Source organism: Canis lupus, chromosome 34, assembly GCF_003254725.2.
Source record: "Canis lupus dingo isolate Sandy chromosome 34, ASM325472v2, whole genome shotgun sequence".
Taxonomy (NCBI): domain Eukaryota; kingdom Metazoa; phylum Chordata; class Mammalia; order Carnivora; family Canidae; genus Canis; species Canis lupus.
In genome coordinates this window covers 3,652,742-3,663,740 of record NC_064276.1, presented here as the reverse complement: position 1 = coordinate 3,663,740, position 10,999 = coordinate 3,652,742, and the positions used below count along the sequence as shown (strand labels likewise).

The window sequence follows — 10,999 nt, the reverse complement described above, 5'->3', positions numbered from 1 at the left end:
CATTTCCTGACCTTCCCTCCCAGTGCTGTGCAGGTGCCGAGGCCCCACCTGTGTCTCTGGAACTCTCCAGACCACCCCAGTCCCACAATCGGGCCAGGTGCCCTGGAGATGCTGCAACAACACTCATGTTCTCCCCGGGCCCGTGGGTTAGCCTCCACCGTCACATGGACCAGTGGCTCTTCAGGGGCCCGGGGTTCTGGGACCAGCCGCATCAGCAGCACTTGGGAAATTGTCAGTAATACCTGGTGCTCCCACCTGTATCAGCTTCCTGTGGTTGCTGCAACAATGACAGCTGACTTGCATGGCTTCAAAATGCAGAAATGTATTTCCTCACGGGGTGGAGGCCAGGAGTCAGTGGGGCTGGGCCCCATCAGACTCTGGGGGATGCTTCCTCTTCCTGCCTCTGCCTCCAGCACCCCACGGCCAGCTTCCTTCTGAGTCTGTGTCCACATGTTCCTCTTTCATGCGGCCATGAGTCACTGCATCAGCACCCATCCCAATCCTGTGTGACTTGGTCTTAATTATATGTGCAATGATCTTATTTCTAAACGAGGGCAAGTTCACAGGCACCTGGGTTAGGATTCCAAGAGATCTTGTTGGGGGACACAATTCGCACCCCAGGCTGGGAATGCTGCCCTCCCCCAAACTGCACCCTGGTGGGAACCCCTCCTAACCCTCACTGTCCGGCTCCTCCACCTTGTTGGCCTCTGGTGTCACCAGCCCCTTCTCCTTGCTCTACCCCTGAAGGCAAGAAGCCACGGGCGGAGGGGCCACAGGTGGAGGGGCCACGTCTTCGTGGCTCCCCACTATCTTCCAGCATCTGGAGCGGGGCTTGGCCCATGGTAGTTCCCCCGGCAGCACCTGCAGACTAGTGAGCTGGACGCTGACTTCCTGACTCCCGACCGAGGCCCTGGAGTGTAGGCCCCGGGCAGAGTCCCAGCCGGCCCCTGGTCCCCTGGGAGGCAGCACGGAGGAGCCAGACCAGCACGGACCCTGGTTCCACTCTGCCCCCTTCTGGCTGCAGGGCTCTGGGCACGTTACCTAAGCTCCTGCTTCAGCGCCCTCGTTTTTAAAGTGGAGATTTTCCTGGTGCGTAAGGTTTTCCTGAAGAGCTTATATGACATAGAAATTGTACCAAGATTTTTTTTTAAGATTTTATTTATTCATGAGAGACACAGAGAGAGGCATAGACACAGGCAGAGGGAGAAGCAGGCTCCCTGCGGGGAGCCCGATGCGGGACTCGATCCCGGGACCCCGGGGTCACGCCCCGAACCGGAGGCAGACGCTCAACACTGGGCCCCCCGGGGTCCCCGTACCTAGATCTTTAACAAGACTGGCACAGAGCTCGCAGCCACTTACGAGTTGTTTCGGCCTCTCTGCTCTGGTCCGCACTAAACCTGGGGGCGGTCACAGGGCCGTCTGCTTTCTGACGTCAGACCAGGCTCCCAGGGAGGGAGTAGAGCTGAGGCCCGCCCTGCCCCGCATCAGCTCCCACGCACACCTGCTCACTCGCCAGTGGCTCTGAAAGCTCCTCGGCTGCACAGAGGCCACATCCACGGTCTGCTCGTCCTTTCTGTCCCAGCCCCTGGGAGTATGGTCACTGCGGGCACCTGCTCCCAATGCTCTTGGCGTCCCCCAGACCAAAGTCCGTCCATCCCACAGAGGCAGGACATAAGGGCCTCCCTTCCCTCTGTGGTCCTGTCCTGGGCCAGCCTTGAGGGCTGAGCTTGAGCCTCCTCCACCCGTGGATCCCTCGGCAAATGGGCAGCGCGGCTTTCTGAGCGGCGTCTCTGTGTGCATCTCCGCAGGGCGTTCACAGGGCCTGGGCCCTGGTCCTGGAGGTGCGAAGGCGGAGGAGGCCCCACGCACACCTGGGGCAGCCGCCTCGCCTCGCCTCGCCTCATCTGCCCGGCAGGAGCTGACTTGCCCCAGCTGCTAGCCGCTGGCGAGGGGGCCGTGGTGGCCGTCAGGCACCCAAATGCCTCTCGGCTCTTGGGAATGCTGCCGATTAGGCCGCGTTGTTGAGCGGACTGCTGTTTGACAAAGACAATATTAAATGGCCGTGGAGACCAGCGAAATCAGCTCGCTAGGATCAGCAACGTGGAAAATACTCTGCTTTATAGGATTCAGCCTGGCTTCTCTCCCAGAAAAGCATACGGGGAAGAAGATGCTTGGCTTGCTTAATTAAACGAGATGACAACATCCATATTCTAGGCTGTGTGGGGGAAGGTCTTTGGAGACAGATAGGGGCCCGGGCCGGCTTTGCTACTGTTCCCTCTGTGACCCTGGCAGGGTTCGTCATTTCCTTAAGGAATGAGTCTCTGAACGGACGCTGCCCACCCTGCCTGTTGCCAGTCTTGGACGGAGTCCTGGGGGCCGCTTGGAGCATAGACGCTGTGCTGGCCACCTTGGTTGGGCGTCTCAGGGGCTCTCCATCTCTTCTCTGCCTCCATGACCTCCGAGTCATCAGGAAGGTCTCTCAAGAGCCCTTGTGATTCCGGATGGAAGGTAGGTCAGCAGAACAATGGCTCACGGTGGGGATGAGGACAGACAGGTTTTAAGGGCCTTCTGAATTCTAACATGCTCCATTAAGAGGTCTTCTCCCAGACGGAATCTGGCCAGAGCTCTTCAGCCCCAGGCCCTGTGTAAGCCCCTGCTCTGGTGAACTACCTTGGATGACGCAGGGCCTCCGAGCAAGTGGAGAGGTGTCCCAGCTCCTTGCTCCTAGGGCTGAGCTGTCAGTCATGGTGTAGCAGACTACGATCTGTGCTTGCCTCAGTGCCAAGAGCAGCATCCCAGACCATCTGGGTCAAGATCTTTCTAACCACAGGTGAAAGGAAGAAGGGTGGCTCCCAGGAGAAGTGCATCATTTCTTCCCAGAGCCCACAGTGGAGCCTGGCTAAGAGGCCCATCCTCAGGTCTTCTGGGAGGACGGGGATGCCTGAACTGGATGGTTGCTGTTGACCTGCCCTCTGACCATCCAGCCACCTACAACTTAGAAAAACAGGCAAAGAGGCAAGTGGGCCTTCCCTGAGGTGGTGAGAGCCTTGTCACACTGTCACGCTCAGAGTGCCATCCCTCCACCAGCACCCAGAGGTCCTGGCTCTGGCCCACGCCAGGGTCCTCAGGGTTAGAACTCAGGATGGTGGGGCCTGGCACTGCCCAAGAGATTGGAGAATATGGCCAACAAAGTACTTAATTACTGTGACCTCTGTACTATGAGCAGATAGATATTATGCTGCTTTCTTAAGGAAGTTATGGGCAGCGATGCTTTAGCAACTCAGGATAGGAACTCATGAGAAGCCTGGAGGTCTCACTGGAGGTTTCAGAGGAGATGGAGGGTGGGTCAGTTGCATGCAGCGTCATCCCGGACAACCTTACCAACTCTGGTTAGGCATCTGCTCCCGTGGGGACCTCATCCTTACCCCATGTTCTCTGGATGGTGTCTCCTCCCTTCTTCCCTCACACAACCTTGACGTCCTCTCTATTGCCTAAAACTCATCTGCCAACTTAGCAAAACTGAACCTGGTAGTTGGCTGACCAAGTTATTTACCAGGGTTACCGGGGTTGCTTCCTGGAAACTGGCCTTGATTTTCTGACCTCATGGCTCCCTGGAGTAGCTGCTGAAGGAGGTTAAGGAGCCACGTCTCCTCCTTTGTTCCAAGGAAAGCCCACTCTTGCTTGGCTACTGTGAGCATTTGTATCAAACAAAATTAGGTTTAGCTGCATATGAGCGAAAACTCATAACAGTCATTGTCATTGTCATTGGTATGACATGGTGATTGTCCTAATCACTGACATTATGATTTATATCACTACAAAAGCTTACCTGCTACTGTGTGCCAGGCACATAATGACCCTGTAACGTAGAAACTATTATTAGCCTCATTTTACACGTGGGGAAATTCAGATACAGAGAGGTCAAGAGACCTATGTAAGACCTCAGTGCTAGTGAGCAGAGGTGCTGAGATTTAATCAAGGTCCAGCTTCAGAGTCTGTGCTCTAAGCTTTTCTGTTATGGCCAAAAAAGAGTGGCTAAAAATATGTCAAGGTTTGTCCTTTTCCAGGCAAAGACTAGAGCAGCAGGCTGGGGCGGGCATGATGGTGCCACTGTCATCAGGGATCCAGGCTCTTTCTTGTCTCTGCTCTGTCATCCTTGGCAGGAGCTCCATACCCCTGGTTGCCTCATAATCCAAGCTGGCTGCTGGAGTACAAGTCATTACCCCACTTTCCACATAGGAGAAAGGAGTAAAGGGCAACAAGAAGCAAATATTCTGGATGATTCACCTCCCTTTAAGTTAACACTCACATGTATCCCATTCACGAACTTTGTCCTGCAGCCCACACATACCCATCAGGTTGGAAAATGGAGCCGTGGAAGTGGGGGCATTGCCTGTACTGGATAATAGGGCTCTATTCCAAAGAGGAAGGGGTGTGGGCATGGGGGAGACTGGCATCCCTGCACCAAAGCCGAAGAAAGTCAATGTTTTATTTGTATTTTCTGCTCTCAACCCTCTTCTGGGGCACAAGCAGGAGGAGGCCCTGTCCTCCTAATTTTGGGGAATCCTCGCCATTGTAGACTTGCTCTCCTCATAGAACTTTCCCTTCCAGTTTGCTGCTCCAGCCCCACTGGAGATGAGCCCTTGCAGCGTGTGCGTAGGAGCGTTTCATTACTGCCGGAGGAGACAACGTCTAGAACTTAGACTTGGATCTCCGGACATCGAAGTAGGACTTAAGTCTAGTCTTTCGTGATTTCCTCTTTTTTTGCGATCTGGCCCAGTAAATGCCTTCAAATGGGGTTCAACTTTCTCCTAGGGCTACCCATCCTGGGAGCAGGACCTTGGCATCTCTCAGGCTCCAATCTAGATGTTTGGCAACCAGAGGATCTTGCTGTTCCTCCAACTCTTGGGACCTCCTGCCCCTGGGAGGACTTCTGTTGGTTGGCAGAGGAGCATTGGAGCTCTCTTCTGTGGGGAGACAGAGGACCCGGAGACGGTCTGGGTTGACAGACGGATCAATCGAGTGTGAAAATGACAGTGGAATGTTCTGCTTTTTCATGATTAGTGGTGGAAAGCCTAGAGCTTAGTGCCAGACCAATCTTAGCTTTGCCACTTCCTAGCTATGCGGGTAAGTTGTTTACCACACCGGGCTGCAGTTGTCGCGTGTATGTAATAGTGAAAGTAAGTCTACCAGGTGGAGTTGCTGTGAGCGCCTAGCATGTAGTAAGCACTCAATAAATGTGAGGAGGAGGGAGATGGCGGCAGTGATGATGAAGATGCTGGTGGTAAGGGTGGGGTGGGGAACATAGCTACTTGGATGCCTTTGGAATTCGTGGAAAATAGTGTAATTGGATTTTTTTTAAAGCATGGCAATTAGATTTATAATAATCTATATAAACTGGTTAAGTTTATATAGTTGAAATAAAGCATTAATTTATAAGTGCTTATTGATCCTTTTCCTATAATGTTCAGATTACCTAATTGTCTTTGAAGAAAATACCTGTTTATCACGCTAATGCTGCTTCTCTTTCTTAGATGTCACAGTACTTTGTGCTTGTAAAGTGATAATCCTTTGGTTTTGTTGTTGCCTCATAGGAAATCTTTTTTGGGGGATCCTTTTAATATGGTAAGAGCCTCTATGAGGATAGTAAAATAACCTATTAAGTTGGAAACAACATTCATTTTAAGGCAGGAAGAAAGCATTGGCTATGAAAGTCAAACAACAAACCTATAAAGGACTTCATTAGTTATTTTAATGGCACTGGCATGATGGGATTAGCGTCATCCTAGGGCTGGGAGATGTACATGATGTGACATTATATGCTTTTGAGGGGGTTTCCCAATCATGCTCTAAAGGAAATCTGACTCCAAAGCCCGTTGCTTAGGTTGCTTGTTTGTTTTGGTTGTAATTTTTGTTCAGAGGTTTCTCTACTACACATCTCCTCTCTCAGGCCCAGTCTACACCAGTCTGAGAGGTTGAGAGGTGGCCTGTGCCAGGATGTGGGCTTCTTGCATCCGTCCCACGGCGAGGATGGTCCTCACCCACCGCGCTCTGCTGTTGTGGGCACAGGAGATCTGGGACCGCATGCGCGTGGACTGCCTTTTGGCTCTGGCCTGACAGCGCCTCTGATGTTTGGTGAATCTAGTGACCAGAATTAGAACGAATCTGAACCTAACTGGAAGTGCTACTCCTTTGTGCCAGATGACTGTGAGTGATGACCCTGTGAGTCACACAGGGCTTCCCCGGTTGGTGATGACACCCTGGCAGGTAATGTTTCTAGAAGTGACTGAGCCGGGAAAGTTTCTAGCCAACTGAAGTACAGAGGCCGAGGCATCGTTGGCATCAAGGTGGAGAATTTTGTGATAAAGCACGTGACTTGTACAGACTTTTGTCCCATCTCATGCTCTGAAATGTGTTTTCTAGATGCCTGGTGATGTGGTCCAGTTGCACATGCTGCTGCTAAATGTCGAGCCAACTCATTGGACAGCCTCATGTCGGAGGGGTAGAAAGGATGTCAGCGTCCCACGTCTGTCACTCAGGTTGTGTGTGGAGTGGTGGGTCAGAGGTGGCCACCTCCCCGGGAGGTCACAGCTGGCCTTTAGTCCTTCTGTGGCAGACACGGGGTTTGCTCGTGCTGTAGAAGCACCGCGTGCTCTCCCTGAAGGGAAGGCTGGCTTATCTAAAATGTCCCATTGCATCCAGGAGCAGTTCTGCATCAGGGCAATTTGCTATTTGCTGCTCCAGGGACTGAAATGCATACACAAGCTCGAGCTACTTTAGCTGCTTGCACCAAATGTGCCCTTGTCACTGAAACACATTTATTATTATTTTTTTCAAGATTCTGGGATGAGGGAAATTTGCCTTTAGTTATATAATTGCATTGTTAGCAGTCATGGAGTTCTAGAACAGGAACTACTCAACCTTGGTATTGTTGACTTTGGGATCTGGAGAATTCTTTGTTGTTGGGGCTGTTCTCAGTGCATTGTAGGACTTTTGGTCATACGCCTGGCCTCTACTCGCTAGATGCTACCACTAGTACCTCTCGTCCCATCCCCAGTCCCCAGTTGGGGCAACTAAAAATGTGTCCAGACATTGCCCAAGGTTCTCTGGGGGTAAAATCGCCCCCAGGTGAAAACCATTGCCCTAGAGATAATGAAGACATCATTAGTACTCCAAATACATTCCATGATCTCCATGCATCTCTAAAGAATAACACAAATAGGTTTCTGGTAATTTGCATGGAAACTGAGCCCTCGTGTGACAAAATGTTGGACTTTCCCTTTTAGGTGACCCGCAGCACCTCAAAATGACAGAGCTGAAAGGTAATCAAATCACTCATCCAGGGCTTCTGAGTAAAGTCCCAAATCTTCCTCATTATATCAGTTCATTATATCAGATCATGTTGGGTCTTTTTCAGTCGACAAATTGGATTTTTTTAAAGCATGGCAATTAGATTTATAATAATATTTAGGATTAATGGGGAGGGTGAGGGAGAGATGATTTTCTCCTGTCATGAATGCCCTTAATTGAATTTTAGAAAGTGTTTTGGAAGAGCTGCATATATGTTTGACAGAATGTTGCAAGGTGTACAGATGCTTCAGTGTGGACAAAGTGAAAACAGGTTCACGATGCTTTGAAGAACCGAGAAAAGTGAGCAGTGATGAAAGGTTAGGATGCTTCATTTTCTGTGTGCTCTTGGCTGGACCACAGGGCCTAGATATTTGGTCGAACATTATCCTGGATGTTTTTGTGAGGCCTTGGTTGAGATTCACATTTAAATCAGTGGACTTTGAGGGGAGCAGGTGCCCTCTATGATGTGGGTGGGCCTCCTCCAGTCATGTAAAGGCCTGCAAGGAGCTAAAGACTGACCTCCCCCAGCAAGAGGGATTTCTGCCAGCAGACGGCTTTTGGACTTGAGCTGCATTGGCTCTTCTCTGGGTCTCGCACTTGCTGGCTCACCCTGCAGATTTTGGACTTGCCAGCCTCCATAAGCAGGGGAGCCAATTCTTTATAATAAATCTCTTTATCTATTTCTCTAGTTAGCGATCATCTATCTATACCTATCATCATCTACTATCATCTCCTGTCGGTTCTGTTTCTCTGGAGAAGTCTGGCTAATACAACCATTTTTTTTTTAAAGATTTTATTTATTCATTCATGAGAGACACACAGAGAGAGGCAGAGACACAGGCAGAGGGAGAAGCAGGCTCCCAGCGGGCGCCCCGATGCGGGACTCAATCCTAGGACCCTGGGAACATGCCCTTGCCCGAAGCCAGATGCTCAACCGGTGAGCCACCCGGGTGCCCCTGGTTAATACAAATATTGAGGAAACTTCAAATACCCTCACTTTCACAGTTAATGACCACACCCACTCACCTTCTCTATACTTGGGAGCATACGGCTGTAGATGCCGCCTGGGATGGTTACGAAATGCCGGTGTTTTATTTATTTATTTATTTATTTATTTATTTATTTATTTATTGTTGTATTTTGTTTTTGTTTTTATACTGCAGAGCTCAGCAGGATGCCAAGTCTTGGGGAAAATAAGTTTACTTTGGGGTTTGTAAAAAGAAACACTTAACCAGCATGGCAGCTGTGAAGTTAGAAAAAGCTGCAGGACAGCAAGCAGAAGAACACCACGGGCCACCGAGGCAGGAGACAGATGTTCTAAAAAGAATTCATTAATTAAAAACCTGTGGTGCCTGGCAATGTCTTTCCTCTCCCTCCAGGTCCTCCCTCCAGCCCTGCCCTTTCTCGGGGCGCCCGAGTGTGGTGCATATGCCCCCAACCTGGGTCGGGCAGTGACCTCCACTGGCTGGCGCTCAATTCACTGTCTCCAGAGCTTCCCACTATTTCTGGCTGGTTCTGTGGAAGCCACGGACCTGCCACCCTCTGGAGCTCTGTACACTCCCGTGCACACCCTGGCTCTCTGTGCCCATACCTGGCTGGTGGAAGCATAGGACCAAGGACGGGGAGCGGTACCGTCCACTATTGGGCATGTGCTTGTGTGCGCTGGAGTCAGCCTTTAAGGTCGTGGTGTGAGTGTGCTTGAAAGCCCCAGGGCCGCCCTCCCCCGCCTTTGCCCTGCTCCTCTGCCGCTGCCCGGGTTTCACTTTCAATGGATAGAAGCTCCTGGTGTCTCTGGTCTTGTGTCATAAATGAATAACCATGACTGTAATGGGGATGAATGAAGATCACCTGAGTGCTCACCTCTGACACGCACACAGCCCCACCAGAGACGTTCAGGAAAGTTCCTCTTGGCAGTGAGAAAGCTGAGGCCCAGAGGAGCAAAGCCAGCTGGCCAGGCCCTGCAGGTACTAAGTGGGAGGGTGCACCCAGGAGGGCCCACACTTGCTCTGGGCTCCGAGGACGGCCAGTGTCGCCCCACCAGGTGCTGACCCTGGTTGGAAGCATGGAACCGAGGCGGTTCCCTGAGGTGGGCATGGATGTCAAGGTGTGGACCTGAGGGCCAGGAGAGGCTGTAATATGGTCCTTGTCTTTCTCCCTGGACCCAGGGAGCAGATGGCACAGGAGGAGGATGTGTTGAGAGTGGGGAGCCGGTCTCCCCAGACCAGGCCAGGGTAGTGGTGGGCCTCCCAGTTGATCCAGCCTGGAGAGGGGGTCTCAGTCTATCCCCAGGCAGCGCACAGTGCACACAGCACGCAGGAACCAGGGCAAAGGCAAGCCTGTTGACCTCTGGGTACATCTGCCCTAGGGGCGCCCTGGGGTCCTCAGCCTCCTAAGGATCCGCCCATTCCTGCTCCACTCGTCACTGGCTGGGCCTCTCCAACCTCGTCTCTAATTCCATGCTGTTGTTCCTGGGCACAGCCTGGACAGGCACTGATCCAGGCCTCCCTCTCTGCAATCCCAAATCTCTGCACCTTACCAGTGCCACCTGCCTGTGCTGGGAGCTCTGTTCTTTTGAAACTGGTGTCCATATTAACCAGGAAGTTAATATCCATGATTTTTTTTCATCCGGGCAAGACCCCTTTCCCTGCATACAGGTGGAGAGCTGAGGCGCCGCGGTGCTCTCTGAAGAGCTGGCTTGGGCAGGTGCAGGCTGCGGGGGGCCGCCCCCCGCCCACCTCCCCCCCCCCCCCCCCCCCCCCCCCCGCCAGCGCCTCCTTGCCCCTGGGCCTCTCTGGGCCTCTCTGGGCCTCTCTGGGCCTGTCTGGGCCTGTCTGCTCAGGGTCCAGCCTCGGGAAGGCTCAGCTCGCCCCGGGCAGCCCAGCCCCGCCGCCTGCCCTCCCCTTTCAAAGGGCAGCAGCTTAGCGGAGCTTCTGGTCCCCGCGGGGTTCCTCCGTCAGCCTGGGTCCTCATCACACACCTTCTTGCTCTGGGGTTTGTGCTTCTGCCTCGCTCACCCGGTGCCCACCCGAAGCGCCAGCACCCAGGCGCCCCGCGGCTCCGTGTCTCCCGAGGACTTCGCGTCCAAGGCCTGACCCCGGGCTCCCAGCTCCAGGCTGCCCCCTCCGGCGCCCCTCATCTCCGCCTCCTCGCCCCTGGGCCTCCGCCGCTGGGGCCGGGCTGCCCTGAGTTCCTCGGGCCCTGCGACCGACCCCCAAGCCCCCGGGCGGCGTCTGCCCTCCGGGGCGGCCGGTGGCGGGAGGGGGGGGGCGGCGTCTTACTGAATTTGCCCTGCGTAGCCGCACCGCGGGCAGCAAGGCCGGGTCTCCCGGGCGCAGGGCGCTCCGCGGGGCTCGGCGGCGGGGCTCGGGGGGGGGGGGGGGGGTGGCGCCAGCACTCAGGGTGGCCGCGCACCCCGCGGCCCGACTCCCCGCAGCGGGGCTGGCGAAGCCCTAAGAGGGGGCGGGGGAATCCCCCCGGGGGCCTCTCTGCTCCTCGGTGCGTCTCGCCCCTTCTTTCCAGCCCTTCTTCCCTTTCGCAGGCCCCGAGTGTCGAGCACCCGCGTCTTCGCCGCCGGCTCCGCAGACGGCCGGGGGGGGGCTCAGCGGGTCCCTGCGGGTGTGACCCGGGTCGCCGGGACCGCGCCCCGAGC

The 10,999-nt window shown here is 54.0% G+C and overlaps 1 long non-coding RNA gene across 1 annotated transcript in view; it reads left to right on the top strand.

Annotated features, from left to right (window-relative positions):
• Positions 1-1,887: 1,887 nt before the first annotated feature.
• Positions 1,888-10,999, top strand: part of LOC118353289 (uncharacterized) — a 54,694-nt gene continuing 45,582 nt past the window's right edge. Inside the window, exon 1 of the long non-coding RNA XR_004811998.2 lies at positions 1,888-2,508. This is a non-coding gene — a long non-coding RNA (uncharacterized LOC118353289). The remainder of the gene's footprint in view (positions 2,509-10,999) is intronic.